This window comes from Cryptotermes secundus, unplaced genomic scaffold (assembly GCF_002891405.2).
Source record: "Cryptotermes secundus unplaced genomic scaffold, Csec_1.0 scaffold1406, whole genome shotgun sequence".
NCBI classification, from domain to species: Eukaryota; Metazoa; Arthropoda; class Insecta; order Blattodea; family Kalotermitidae; genus Cryptotermes; species Cryptotermes secundus.
This window is the reverse complement of record NW_019721015.1, coordinates 889,328-902,634: the sequence shown is the minus strand read 5'-3', so window position 1 is coordinate 902,634 and position 13,307 is coordinate 889,328. Positions and strand designations below refer to the sequence as shown.

The following is a 13,307-nucleotide window of genomic DNA, read 5'->3' as shown; positions in this document are numbered from 1 at the left end:
TACGTAAGTAACAGCGTTATGGAAGTACCTGTTGTCACGGAACACTTACATTTCTGTAGGTCAAATTCGGATGTACGTGGAACGTAGTAGATATAATTATTTGTTACTGTTCTGTGTAGTAAGGTCAAGTTGTTCAATCTACGCTGCTTCAGCGACACGTCTTTCAGTTCCCAGACCTGACCGTTCCACCTAGGGGATGGCTTGACGTCTCATGTACGGCGACGCCCAGAGACAACCCAGTGGCGGGGCCGCAGAGAACTTTCATGCTGAACAAAAGGAGTACCGGTTCTTTTCCAACAATATGACATTATTCGTCGTCAAAAAAGGAATAGCATTCAAATCAAGAAATTAAATTTATCTCACGCAAGTAAAAATTATATTTCAGAAATGAGGGTTACAGATGGTTGCTTATTTTGCGACGAGGCTCTCAGTATCCACACTACATAATGTGACGCAACCGATGGAACGAGCATTGGGGGGCGAAAACCGGAATACTCCGCAGAAACCGGACCCAGAGCCACATGACCACTACAATTTCCATAAGACCTGACCGGGGATTTGACCCGAGTCCCCAAAGTGATGAAGAATCTAATCAAATATAAATACTGTACAGCAATACTTGCACATCGCTGTAAGCGCCGTGGCTACCGTACATACTGGTAAGAGTACACAGCAAATTTCGTAATACCCTTGGGTACTCTATATTAGGTCAGCGGTAGAAAACAGGAAACCCGCAGTTACATTTCTATGAAGGCTGTAGTAAATGGGGAGGTGACTGCTTTGACCCAAAACAACGAAAACCGTTTATGTAAACATGAGTCCCGAAATGCTTCAGTAACAGATTACAGCTACTTGAAAGTGTTCCTTAACGACCATTTGCCAGCTACACAAGTTTTATATCCTTTAATAATAGGAAACGAAGGAATGGATGGAAGCTGGCGTCATTCGGAGAAAGCAGCAATAAGAATCCGTCCCTGAGCAGGGACCGAACCGAGACTTTCGCTAATTGCGCTGCGACATTGTCTTCTACCGTCTCACGTGTTAAAGCTAGAAACATGAAGAGACAGAAACATATAAATGAACAGTAGAAGAACAGATGGCCGGTCACGGTAGCCGAGCAGTCTAAGGTATGTACTGTCTTCGCTCGCTTGGAAACCGGGATCGTGGGTTCGAATCCCACTCAGGGCATGGATGTTTAGTTTGTGTGTGCGCGTTTTTCTGTGTTTGTGTACAGGTAGAGGCCCTGCGACGAGCTGATCACCCTCCCAAGGAGTCCTACCGAATGTGTAAGATCTAGAAAAACCGAAGTGAACGGAGAGTTTCGTGGAGGTAGGCCTAGGCCCAAATGAGGGCTGTAGCGCCAAGGGAAGAAAAGAAAAGGACAGATGAGAGTGAAGTCACGGAAGCAGTGGAAGATAGGTCACGTTTTTAGTGGAGTGTGACTATAGACGGGGTATGGATTGGATATTGGATTTATTAAGCGTTTGCATGGACCACTCTGGACTACACTTTGCAGTTCACTGACACACACAGACTACTGTCCTCAATTTATTACAGTTTCCATTAGCCGTATGCTGGCAAGGACTTCCACCGAAGGAAGGAAGAGGAACAGTACCAATTTGTTAGAAAGTTCCGGGATTCGCCTGCCCATCCTTCGTGTAAGTAAAATTCGAAAAGAATACAGATTAAGATGGTTAGAAGTAGTGGGTTTTCACATGCTCCACTGAATTTTTATTTTCCGAATTGAAGGCGAATTTAATAATTCGGAACGATATTTTGAGGCAAAGGGGTTTAATTAAATGAAAAATGTTATCGGTAAGGCCGCATTAGAAGCATACAGCAGCCACTCTGAACGTAGGAGCAATTTCAGCATTGGCTTGAAGGTAGGAAAACAAGAAAACCCGTGTCGAAATGCCCGGGTGCACACGAACGTCTATCAGTTCCTAACACAAGAGGATATTGGAGTTCCTTAGTGTTTCTCAAAGGTATGTCCTGTTGCTTCGAAGTTTTCAGTCATGTGTAGGGGATTGCGTTACATATACAGGGGTTTTCGACTGGATGATTAAATTTATTGACACCTTATATACATAACTCGGAACTATAGGCAATTACAACGCTATCACTGATTTACACACTTCACAGTTCTATGTTACACACGCACTATGGTTCTCAGTCTTCATTAGTCTATCCTGGCAACGGATTTATAACATTCTTACTGTCACTTCAAATCACACATGATTGCACCGCCTAATTCCCTTCTTGCCATTAATCTGCAACTGACAACCCAATTCAATTCCTCTGCACTCAAGCTCATATCCGGGCAGACTGGCGTTCCGAAACTCGACTAATTCCTCTCAACTGAACTCTTCCTTATAACCACTATGCACGGACCACGCAGAAAACACAGCCTATTGTTGGGAAGGTGTTCGATTGCTGCTTGCGTGTTCGTTGTCACGGGAATGTGTTTATCTAGTCGTTGCCTAGCAATGAACGCCTGACTTCGCTATTTCGGTTTTTGGACGTCATGTCACAATATTTAATAATGCGTGTCCTACCTCATGTAAAGAATGATGTTTCTCCTGTAAATGGACGTTGTTTATTGCGATAATGATATGAAGCATACGCATAGACTGTGTGGGCAGAATGCAGAGTTCATTTTAATGCTGAAGCATGTGGTATCGCTGTGTTTTACAGGGGTAATGCTACTGTAAGAAACAAGAGGCACCGGTCACGCTTAGCGCAGTGTTCCGGCACAAGACGCATGGCGGGTACAGCGATGAATTTAAACAGCCTTATTTCCCACACAACGCAAAGTTCCCTACATTCGAAGAATTGTTGATTTTGCGTGGGTAAGGGGAGCAGAATTGCACCCAATGCTTATCAGGGTTTCTCAATTTAATCTCTTTTACAGTCCTTCCATAAGGGGTCGTACATTAGGGGGGTTGTTTTGTAAGGTGTTGAAGCAGGGCGGCGTCCGATAGCATTGTAAACCTGTCTATTGTTGCGATTCAATTTGTGGCGCCTGGCGCCAGCGCCGGTCGCGATAAGCGCCCCATTCAAGCGGACATGAAACAATGGGAGGGGTGTAAATAATTTCATCCCTCCATCACCACATGACATCAGGGCCGATCAGATAGCTCACCCCCTCACGATATTACCATTGTCAGGCCGCCGTTCCTGCGCGCTGGCAACCCGTGGCCCGCGAAACGTGCTCATTTGCAGACTCAAAGCACAGATGTACTGAACGGCTAGTTCGTAGGAAATTTAATGGCTCCATTCCAAATGCAGAACTCACACAGAGTCGAGTCAAATGTTACAGAACTTAACTAACGAGGAAGCGAGCGATGTGAGACTTTCTCACTAGGGTATTAAATTACCGTCCTCCGAAATGTGACGACGTATAGTTTGGAACGTGATAATCACTGTTTCGGGAAACCTGGTGCCTGGAACTTCAGGTTAGAGGAAGAGGACTTCTCCGATAGACAAGTACTCATTCACCAAACTGCACAGCGTCATATTTGTACATCACGGTAATATTTACAATACAGCAACCTGGGCTGGCTAGCACCGTAAGGTATAGACTCAACTTTCGCCTGACGAGACTGAGGAAATCCACGAGGAGTCTGTGAGGACAACCGATCGCGTAAATGAGACTGAATCCGGAACTACTGCAATACAAATTGCCTTTACATTAGCTCATGAAACCTCTCGAACCTGAAGATAATCTAAATAATATTTAAAAATTCAATTTCTACGACACGGAAAACACTTCGTTTCTGTTACAAAGGCAAGTCGGTTGATGCTACTGAGCGAGAAAAACAAAGAAGAACTTAGTATTTAATTGTGCAGGCCTTGCAAAGGAGATGCAGTGTAAATTGTGTGCAGTGGGAACGGAAATTTTAAACAGATGCAAACTAATGACATATATCACGAGGCAGATTCAGTAAATAGGTCACAAATAGACTTATTTACTTACTTACTTACTTACTTACTTACTTACTCATGGAGCTGAGCCCTTCTTGAGAAGCCGCCAATGCTGCATCTACTCAAGAATTTCCCAGAATTTTATGGAACGCGGAGATACATTATCATGTTTGTAAGGACACTCTATTGGTACCTATCCTGACCCAGATCAATCCAATCCATACAATCCCATCCTGTCTCTCTAAGAGCCATTTCAATATTGTACACCCACCTACGTCTTGGCCTTCCCAATGGTCTCTTTCCTTCTGGCTTTCCCACCAATATCCTATATGCATTCTCTTCTCCACATTCGTGCTACATGACCTACCCATCTTATCCTCCTTGACTTGTTCATTCTAATTATACTTAGAGAACAGTACAAGTTATGAAACTCCTCATTATGCAGTTTCCTCCAACCTCCTGTCACTTCATCGCTCTTCGGTCCAAATATTCTCCTTAACACTCTGTTCTCAAACACCCTGTCTATGTTAGTCCCTTAATGTCAGAGACCACTTACCCATACAGAACCACAAGCAAAATTACAGTTTTGTATAGTCTAATTTTTATGTTCTTTGACAGCAGACGAGAAGACAAAAGGTTCTGGACTGAACGGCAGCAAGCATTACCCGAGTTCAATCGCCTCTTAATTTCCTCCGGAATCAAGTTCTCATTTGTTATCGTTGTTCCCAAATATCTGAAATGTGCCACATTTTCAAAACATGTTTCCTATATTTATGTCATGATTTTGCCCTGCATTTTGGTGACGAGACAGTAACATATACTTAGTTTTCTCTGTGTTTACTTCTAGACCAACCTCCTTACTTGCGTCAATAAAAGTTGATGTGCTTTCTTTGTGGAATCTATATTATCAGCCAGTAGATTCACATAATCCACATAAACCAACAGCTGATGTGTCCCATTTAATTTCAGTCCCACCTAGTTTTCTGGACCTTCCTAATGGCATATTCTAAAGCAAAGTTGAAAAGGAGTGGCAATAAAGCATCTCCTTGTCTTATACCATTCTGGTTAGGAAATTTATCAGACAAATGTTTACCTATAGGGACTTTACTATACGTTTCGTCTAAACACATTGTAATTAACCTAACTAGTTTCATGTGTATCCCCAACTCTATCAGAATACTTTACAGTACTTCCCTCCTAACTGAATCTTAACGGCAGCACCATAGCTCAAGCGGTTAGTCGCTGGCTTCCAACCGTGGCGGCCCGGGTTCGATCCCGGGTCTGGTCAAGTGGGATTTGTGGTGGACGAAGTGGCGCTGGGGCAGGTTTTCTCCGAGTACTTCGGTTTCCCCTGCCAATCTTCATTCCACCAATTGCTCCACAATCACCCTCACCTATCATCTGGGGCTGGTACAATAGGCCAGAAGTGGCCGCAGTACAAGAGACTTAGTCCCACCCCACTATCAATAAAAAAAAACTGAATCTTAGGCTTTCCTGATGTCAACAAATAAGTGATATACTGTCTCAATGTACTCATTATTTCTCCAGTATCTGACGAATGCAAACGATCTGATCTGTGGTTGATCTGTTACGTCGAAACCCACACTGATGATCCCCAATAATTTCATCTATATATGGATTTAACCTTGAGAAATGAATATTGGATAAAATTATGTATCAAGTTGATAGCAGTGATATCCCCCTATAATTACTACAGTCAGTCTTATCACCCTTCTTGTGAATTGGTACAATAATAGACTCCTTTCACTGATCAGGCAATTTTTCCTTATGCCAAATAGAAGTAATTAGATTGTGGATCTTAGAATGTAATATTTCGTCTCATGCTTGAATAAGTTCTGCCGGAATTTGATCAATACCTGGCGATTTATACCGTTTCAATTTTGCAATAGCACTTTCACAATCAAAAGGGCTAGGATCAGGTACTAACGGCTCAGCTGTATGGATTTCTGTCTGCCTAACATCATTGACCCTATGTACATTCAATAACTGAGAGAAGTATTTCCTCCACCTATTCAAAATGTTGTGGGAATCTGCAAGCAGATCACCGTTCTCATCCTTCACTAAGTTACTTCTATGTTGGCAACCCTTCTTAAAGTCATTTATGCCTCTATACAAGTCTCTAATGTTCTTGTTCTTAATGTTCATTGCAAGCTCATCAATTTTTTCTTTCAGATATTCCCTCTATTTTTTTCCTGAAATTCCTGCTGGTTTCACGTCTTATATTGTTCAGATTATCCCCATTTATTTCGCTTGGATCCTGTAACTATTGCAATTTGGCTTCTTTCCTTTGGTTTAATAATTCTGAGCATCCTTCATCGAACCATGGCTTATGCTTCTTCGGTTCGTAATAAGCTTGACTCTCTTTGGCAGACATTTTTATATTCTCTCTAACAGTTTCCCAAGCTTTATTAACATCCGCCTCAGTGTCCAAATTTTCCAAAGCCGCGAACCTATTTGAGATTTCAACACGATACTGCTCTTTACCCTCTACCTCATTTAATTTCTTGAGATTGAACCTCTACATATCGACTCTGTGCGTTTTTGTTTGCTAACTGCCAGCTTTTCCCTAACCTTTGCCACCACCGGGTAGTGGTCAGTATCACAATCTGCTGCCCTGTATGATCGGACATCAAGTATACTTGAGTGCCGTCTCCTATCTATCAAAATATCTTCAATTTGATTGTGTATCTTCCCATCAGGAGATGTCCAAGTAAATTTATGGATGTTATGATGTGGGAACAAATTTTTGACAGTAACATTTTTCGACGTGGCAAAGTTTACTACTCTAACTCCATTATCATTACTAATTTCATGCAAACTCTCATTCCCAACTGTTGGTTTGAAAATGTCTTCCCTTCTTACTTAGGCATTGAAATCTCCTACCAAAATTTTCATAGGGTACTTCGGGAATTTATCAAATACTCGTACATGTTCTAGTTCTTCATAGAACCTGTCCTTTTTTGTCATCAATTTTATCTTCTGTTGGGGCGTGAATCATAATGATATCACACCAGCGAACTTTTAGTATTATACATGACATCCTTTTGTTAAGGAACTTTACCCTCTTAACTGCTGTTTCGATTCCCTTATGTACAAACATATCTGTACCTAACTGATGATTTTTATTCCCTTTCCACAAAAAAAAATTGTATATTCGCCTGCTGGTTCGATGCCACCTCCGTCCCATCTGACATCCCGTACTCCCGCTAAATTTAACTTATATTTTAAGATTTCTTCCGCCACTGCCCTGAACGAACCTGCCCTATACAAACTTCTGACACTCCAAGTACCGAATCCTATGTCCATTTTCTTTAGCCTAGGTCATGTATCCACAGGATCCGTCCAGGTCCGAGGTTTTGTACACATTTTCGTAACAAGCTTCCTATTTCGCCGAGTTGTTAGCACCACGCCCAGCCCCCAAGCTGGAGAACCACCCCTTGTCCGCTGTCCGCGACTGCTTACTCAATATACTCGTAGCTTCCCTCCATTCCTGGGGGCGTCTCCTCCATCCGCAACCTGAGGACGCGCCATGCTGTGGTGACAAGAGACCCACCTAACATGGGTTCATAAATATACATAAAATGTAAAACATGTGATATTCGAACACGAAAAGAACATTTACTTCTCGACATATTCTCCACCAACATTCGTGCACTTGTCCCATAGCTTTACCAGTTCGTAGAAACCCGCAGCATAGGAGCCTTATGACTGTTGTCTACGCCACTTCCCCACCTCCTTTTCAAACCTCTACGTCAACAGCTAAACGTTTGCCGCCCAGTTGTGAACCGCTTTACTCTACAAGCACTTCCCACCGTAAACAGGAAACATTTCTTCATGAATATCCTTTGCAGTGAGTACTTTTTCCAACAAAAAACGCACAACAGAACGCTGCTCTTCGGTAGTATACACTCAAGTGCGATCGCCAATTTGACTACTAAAACCAGCCTCTGACCATGCGCATGCGCATCTGCTACCTAGGCTGTCACGAAGCTGGACTGTGCTGTGACCTAGTGATACACGTAGATACACGTACATATTTCGATCCAGCTGGATCATCATCAGGCAACTTTCATTAAATGTACTACTAGTTATTGAATTCTCTTCCTAATGTGATTCCATATTAATGATAATATAAATTTCCTTAGAATTCCAGAGTTTCTGTATATTTTCGAATATTATTCTTAAAATGTAAAGCGTTATAACTCAGTTAAAAGTTAAAAAGTTTAATAATTAAAAATTAAAAATTTCCCTTCTATTTTAGCATGCAGTGCAAGACTATGGTGGTGTAGCGTAGAGTAGAGGGGATTTTCTGGGAAATGTGCTTTGTTTTTTGTTTTTTGTTTTTTTTTTTAATTCTTTGTGCACATATTACGTCGCGGTTTTCCGCATGTAAATGATGTTATGTTCTGTTTTCCTTTTGAGAGACGGTGGTAAATTCGTTCTGCCTGCTGTATCGTGTCCTGTACAGGGATGCCATGTCTTATTATTAAATCTCCTTTCTCCCATGTCTTTCTCCTTTCGTGTTCTCCTGTACCGTTTACTCTTATGTATCTCCCTCACCTCTTGCTCAAACAGTCAAAGAAAAAGTACACCTTTCTTTAAGAAGCTTAATGTTTAGCATACAGAATTGCAGCTGCAATTCTTACTTCACACATTTATATGCGGTCTGTTTGAAAGCTCTTTCAATAGCTGGGACCCCAAGACTTGTAGAACGTGGCGCTCTTTGCCTAATATGGGACACAGTTTCTACTTCTTTCTGGACAGACAGGAAATCACAGAGTTGGATCTCCAGACGGGGATCTCCGAACAAGCGACAAGAATGCAACCCGTACGACGGCTGCCGGTGCTCATTTCATCTCTCAGAGGATACGAAGCTCTACCGTGACTAAAGTTCTTCATGGTTTTCCTCGGTCCCTCTAGACAAACCATGGAATGCTGACTTGTGAACCTAGTTCCACGTTTTTTTTCCGTTCCTGAACGTACGAGATGTAGTTCAATAAACAAATGAGGGTCGGGAAATACTTCTGGCAGTTGGGCGCGGACTTCTGAAGCAGCAAGCCCGGGTTCAATCCCGGATGACTTCATGCAAGATTCGTAGCAGACGAAGCAACACTGGAATTAGTTGTTCTCCAATTTTTTCGATTTTTCCCTGCTAATCATCACTTCCCCACTGCTCCATACTCATTAAGTCCAGTGATGTGTGTGACACCCCTAACAAGTGATAATGTCATCACTTACTCGGGATTTAAGTTGGAGAGGGGGTTGTCTCAAATCCAGAACTTGGCCGGTTACAGAGCGAGGAAGCGCTTTTTTAACGGTAAATAAAACGGTAAAGTTATCCCTGTAACAGGCCGTAGAGGCCAATAGATCTGTGAGACATCGAGGTTCTAGAAAATCGGCTCACAGATGGCTGTGAGGTCGTCAACCTTACGCGCCGGCCACCCTTTACCCCTCAGGAAGATTCCTGGTACTCATTTCTGTTAGAGGCATAGTAGATCCAAAGGCCATAGTGCTCCTAGAAGGATTAGGTAAATTGAAAAATCCAGTGGCCTCATCAGGAATCGAACCTGCAACCTGCAACCTATGCTTGGAGCATAGTGCCTCAAGCAACGAGGCTACCGATTGTTCCGTATTTTTTTTAATAAACAGACGAAAACATCTTGTGGTGAAATCATAAGGATCAATGTTCAGTGTCACAATCCTCATCACATCTGGCAGACAGGAGTTTGGATTACTTGTTGACCCGTCCCGACCTCACACGTCCATCCACTGCTTAATGACGTTCTCAGCAGCTGGGCTATCTAGCGCCGAATGGTGGAATGGCCGATGAATTGACGAATTGCAAACGATCAGGAATGAATCAGCTTTGGACTGATCAAGGTACTGTCTTGGCATCTGCCTGGTGGGACTGAGGAAATCTGGTGTGCTGGCAGAGATTCGAACCGAGTTCCTCCCGGACGAGAGTAAAAAGCATTACCGCTGCTTCAACCTGTTCTTTGATCCATGCGGTTTAAAATTTTTAGTAGTCTCGAAGTCTGTTTCTTGGCATTCTGTCGGCACGACGAATCTGATTTCATGTTTCCAAATTCTGTCCAACGCGAGCTGGGATTTTTAATTATTTTAATACGTCCTCGATTCTCTAAGAGTCAATGTGAGCGTATTTCGTTGCTGTCACCACGCACACGTTACATGCAACTATGTAATACAAGGATATTCTAAATTACTGTCGGTGTCTCTTTATGTTTAAAAACACAATGTTTCGGAGATTGAATTCTGTCGCCAACTTCTGGGAAAACCTCCTCAGTTATGCCCAATCAATAGATCTAGTCCCTATCTCCGGGCAGGACGATGGATATTATCCAGAACTTCATGGAGTTGAGTCCTTCTTCAGACGTCGCCACTTTCTGAGTTATTCAAGGATTTCCCAACATTTTATGGAACCTAGAGCTTCATTACTCTCCTTGTAACAGTCCGCCACTGGTCCCTATCCTAAGCCAGATCAATTCAATATATACCACCCTATCGTGTTTCTCTGAGATCCATTTTAATACAATACTTCCACCTACGTTTAGATCTTCGCGGTAGTCTCTTTCCTCTAATTTCCTTCAAACATCCTATATGCATTCTTTTTCACCATGCATGCTACATGCCCTGCCTTTCTCATCCTTATTGACTTGCTCATTCTAATTATATATGGCGAAAGAGAGGAAGTTACGGAACCCTTCATCAGGCAATTACCTCCAGCCTCATGTCACTTCATCCCTCATAGGTCCAAATATTCTCCTCAGCACCCTGTTCTCAAACACCCTCAGTCTATGTTACTCCCTTAATGTCAGAGACCAAGTTTCACACTCAAATACGGGACAAACTTCAGTGCCGCTGGATCTAGCTCTGCATGCAGGGCTTAGCCGAAACGTCTGCGCAACTAAAAGACTGCAACTCTTTCACAACTCCTTCACCCTGAGTGAAAACATGACGAAAGTTTTGATGTTATTCTCTCCGGCTTCGTCTGGCGTAGTAGTTTCTTATGTAAAATCAACATCGTTTCGAAAATGGATTCTGATGCCTTTTTCAAGTGGACACAGTATGACGATATACCCACTCTGCTTAGCCCCTTGGTACAGCCAGATTAATACCCTAACGTTTATCGTCAATAATCGCGAAATCATGAAAATACCTGTCATATTGCATTAAAATTCTCCTCCCTCATAAACAGGGTTAAAAACGACAATAGTGCCAATATGTATGGCTACGCTGTGTGTGAAGCGCTACGCGAAAAAGCAGGAGCCCTCCCACTGCATGTAAACAAGACCGGTCACATTACACGGCTGGTCCACTGCCCGCAGGGTAATAAGGTAGCGGCCATATATCACACTTCAGTACGTCCTCCCAGCCACGAAAATTAGGAAATATTGCCCGAGCATCGTCCAGAGATTTATATAGATGTGTGGTACCGTGGAAGGCAATGAATTTTTTATCGCACGAGAAAAAAAGCAAACTGCTCACGGGTTCCTGGAGACATTACCTGCCTGACTGCCTGATCTCCCAGTATTCTCTGGAAATATAAACATATCACGACGATGTGAGCCACAATTGGGAATGGTCAACCGCTGCCGTCACCTATCTAAAAAATTGTCGTTATTTTGTGTCTTTGCTTATTTGTGCCCTTTATTTAAAGAAGTTTATCAAATCTATGGTTTACAGAGAGTTAGATGGATGAGTAGAGCTTAGCGTGGAATGAATGCGGCGCGAAACGGCCACGAATCATATAAGTAACGTTACAACATTTACTAGATTGACTGAAGAAAAACCGCAAAGGAACTAACGTACTCGACCCTCATACTAAACACCGAACTCGGAATTATCTACATGGCGTTCAGTCTCGGCAGACCGTAATATTATTAGTCCTCCAAAGACGAATATAGTGGGTTCCTGCACTACGCTGATATATAGAGTGTTACAAGAGGAAAGGTCAGTATTCTGGGAGGTCGTAGTATCGGTGATTCTAAGCAGAAATATGTATATGTACGTGTGTCCTATTCCGAACGTTTTCCGAGATAGAGCTATTTCACTGTACAGTTCCAAAACTGTTGACAAGAAAGAGATATTACATACTATTTCTAATACCGGTATATATTGTTCAAGAGAAAAATTTGGTACGGTCTATCTTGTGTAATACATTTTCGAAAATTCCACCGTCAACATCAATGCACTTCGCAACTCGTGGAAGGACATGGCGTGTTGCTCGTCTGTACAGTGTACAGTGAAATCTCGGAAAACTTCCGGAATAGGACACATGTATATATACACTATTTGCTTCGAATGACCGATACTATGACCTCCCAGATCACTGTCTTTCCTTCCTGGGACATCCTGTATATCTGACTACAAAGTGTCACATTTCAGATGACTATAATCTCAATATTCAGTGCCGTAAGAATGTGATGACTCATCGCACAGCGGTAACAAGCATTCCTGCTCATCTCATACATAGGTGAAATAGAATACATTAACTTGAACCACTCCACACTCACCTCAGTTTAACCCCGCTTAGACCGTAGAGTGGCACCGCAGATCCACTTTCCTGCGTCTCAAGGAGTTTATCCTGGAGGTCAATGCTGTGATGCATGTTGAAGATTCGTCCTGGCATTGGTTATATAAATTGTAAAGCTGGAAAATGTTGCTAACGGTCTCCACACACACACTGCACCTAGGCCTGCGACATTCACGTCTGCATCCCTTGCGTACTGACACACGCAGCCTGCTCGAGTTCTTGTGCTCTCAGCACACAAAGAGGCTCTCATCCAAACAGTTGTCTTCACCAGACACAAAATTCAGTGAAAATGTTCTGCTTATATTTATAGCCCGAATCAAAACGTCACATCACTTTCGAAATTGTACACGTTAAACTTTATAAATTAAATATATATATTCACTTTATAGAAGCCATCTTTAACCGTTACACCTCTTAATATATAGTAGAAGTCGATCAAGTGTAATTAGTTTAATACGAGGAATTAAAATTTTTGTCTTTACATTTTCGGATATTATTGGCCATAATCATTATGTATATATTCTTAATATTTACAGTATTTTTGACTGAGATAACTACATATCTATCTATGACTCTATAGTCCTTTGTTGGACCTTGGTCGCTTTTTCAGTTTCTTAATCCTATATACAGTAGGAAGGACTCCTTGGACGGGGGATCAGCCTGACAAAAGGCCGCTACTTAAAGACAGAATAAATAGAAGTAGACATCCAGGCCTTGAGTGGGATTCGAACCCACGATCCCAGCGTTCGAGTGAGTGAAGACTGTTCATACCTTAGACAGCGCGGCCACTGTGATCGGCTACTGAGTT

At 42.4% G+C, this 13,307-nt stretch overlaps 1 long non-coding RNA gene across 1 annotated transcript in view; it reads right to left on the bottom strand.

Annotated features, from left to right (window-relative positions):
- Positions 1-12,904, bottom strand: part of LOC117283174 — a 168,518-nt gene extending 155,614 nt beyond the window's left edge. The window contains exon 1 of the long non-coding RNA XR_004514184.1: positions 12,480-12,904. This is a non-coding gene — a long non-coding RNA (uncharacterized LOC117283174). The remainder of the gene's footprint in view (positions 1-12,479) is intronic.
- Between the last annotated feature and the right edge of the window lie 403 nt (positions 12,905-13,307).